The 2,190-nt window shown below is 39.1% G+C and overlaps 1 long non-coding RNA gene across 1 annotated transcript; it reads left to right on the forward strand.

Moving 5' to 3' along the window:
* The first annotated feature begins 225 nt into the window (after positions 1–225).
* Positions 226–702, forward strand: LOC119885208. Its single transcript, XR_005441211.1, has 2 exons — positions 226–290; positions 621–702. It is a non-coding gene; the product is annotated as an uncharacterized LOC119885208 (long non-coding RNA).
* Positions 703–2,190: the final 1,488 nt, after the last annotated feature.

Raw genomic sequence — 2,190 nt, forward strand, 5'->3', positions numbered from 1 at the left:
TAGGTGACACTTTGTCTATACATGTTTTCCTCCAGATGCTCCAAAGACTGTTTCTGTGAATTCCTCTGGTGAGATAGTGGAGGGCAGTTCAGTGACTCTGACATGCAGCAGTGATGCTAACCCAGCAGCTAATTATACCTGGTACAAGGAGAATGAAGACTCACCAAAAGCATCAGGACAGAACTTCACCATCACTGACTTCAGAGCTGAACACAGTGGGAATTATTACTGTGAAGCCCAGAACAGAAGAGGACGTCATAACTCCACCTTACATCTGACTGTTGTGGCAGGTAAATTATTAACTTTCATACACACCCGTTCACTTCCACATAATTTCTCTGCAAAGTCTGTCCTGCAGGCTCTATCATCAGGTGATCTACTTCGCCACAAGGTTAACAGCTGTGCTCAAGAGTCCAAGACATATGGCCAAAGATTTGATATTTGACTACAAAGTCAATCATTAATTGATCATTATTCTTTAACCTGGGGTGCATACATTCCTTTATTCTCCTCTCCAGCAAAATAATCAGACACACAATAAGATATTGTCCAAGCATGAAGGACCACTAATATATTGGCACAGGGCTTTTACACTGCCTTTGTTTTGTACTGTTTCCCAGGCTCAATGAAATCAGCAGCTGCTGGATCAATCACTGCCATTTTTCTGGCTCTCATATTGCTCTGTGTCTTCCTATTGATTAGGTGAGCAGTTCAGTCTTCCTGTGATCATATTCAGTAATGCACCTAAGATTCACTCAGTTGTTCAGTAATGTCATGTAATGATTTGTTTTTTGTTCATTTATTCTCCTCTCCAGAAGAAGATGTCCTCAAAACAAACCACAGAGCCTGGAGAGAGACCAGACAACACAGCACAGGTGAGGAAGAATTCAGATAGTACTCTCACCTTAAAACTAAATTGAATCATGCTTCTTCTTTCATCCTGTTCATTCCTATGTGATAACCCTGTAATAATAATAATAATAATCTTTATTTGTAGAGCACTTTTCAAAAACAAGTTACAAAGTGCTTTAACAAGTGTAAAGACAATAATACCCAAGAGACAATAATACAAAAACAATACAAGATAAAAGCATGAAAACATTGAAAAGACTAAAATACACATTTAAGATCATTATAAAATTAGTAAAATAGAATAAAATAAAGGGATAAAATAAAGTCACATAAGATCGGGAAAGGCTCTCCTATAAAAGTATGTTTTAAGAAGGGACTTAAAAGAGTTCACTGACTCAGCCGACCTGATTTCCTCGGGCAGGCTGTTCCAGAGCCTCGGGGCCCTGACAGCAAACGCTCTGTCCCCTTTAGTTTTCAGTCGAGACTCTGGAACAGACAACAGACCTCTGCCCGAGGATCTCAAGGTACGTGCTGGTGTGTATGGGACTAAAAGTTCAGAAATATAACAAGGCAAGAGGCCATGAAGAGCTTTAAAAGTGATCAATAGAATTTTAAAGTCAATTCTAAAACATACTGGGAGCCAGTGTAATGAAGCTAAAATAGGAGTAATGTGGTCATATTTCTTTGTTCTGGTTAAAAGCCTGGCAGCTGAGTTCTGGACAGTCTGGAGTCGATCAATAGATTTTTGGGTTAAACAGGTGAAAAGGCTGTTGCAATAATCCAGGCGTGATGAGATGAAGGCGTGTAAAATGGTCTCGGTGTCATTAAAAGTTAACAGATCGAATTTTTGCTATATTTCTAAGTTGATAAAAACATGATTGAACAAGCTTTGTGGTGTACTGCTCGAAATTTAAATTACTATCAAACCAAACACCAAGGTTCTTTGCCACAGGCTTAATGTGATTTACTAGCGAACCAGCAGATGGCAGTATTTGATTTGCCATCTGCTGGAGACCCGATGACCAGGATTTCTGTTTTGTCTGAGTTCAGCTGGAGGAAATTATTTGACACAGTCATTCTGTCATAAATGATGAAGTGACAGGACCAATGTTTTCGTCAACCCAAACTATCCACCTACACATTCATGTTAGCTTTTTGTAAACAAAGGGGAATTTGGCATTCACTGATTTTATGACCTCTACTGGTAAGAATTACAACAACAAAAACCAAAGTGACCTTTTGGCTTTGATAATGAGGTTTGTGGTTCCACAACAGAGGACATGACAAATGTTGACCTCAGAAATGTGTAGCGCCTGATGATGTATTTGTAACTGAAAC

This window comes from Micropterus salmoides, unplaced genomic scaffold, assembly GCF_014851395.1.
Source record: "Micropterus salmoides isolate LMB-PRFRI ecotype aquatic unplaced genomic scaffold, ASM1485139v1 Ms_hic_scaffold_3944, whole genome shotgun sequence".
Lineage (NCBI taxonomy): Eukaryota > Metazoa > Chordata > Actinopteri > Centrarchiformes > Centrarchidae > Micropterus > Micropterus salmoides.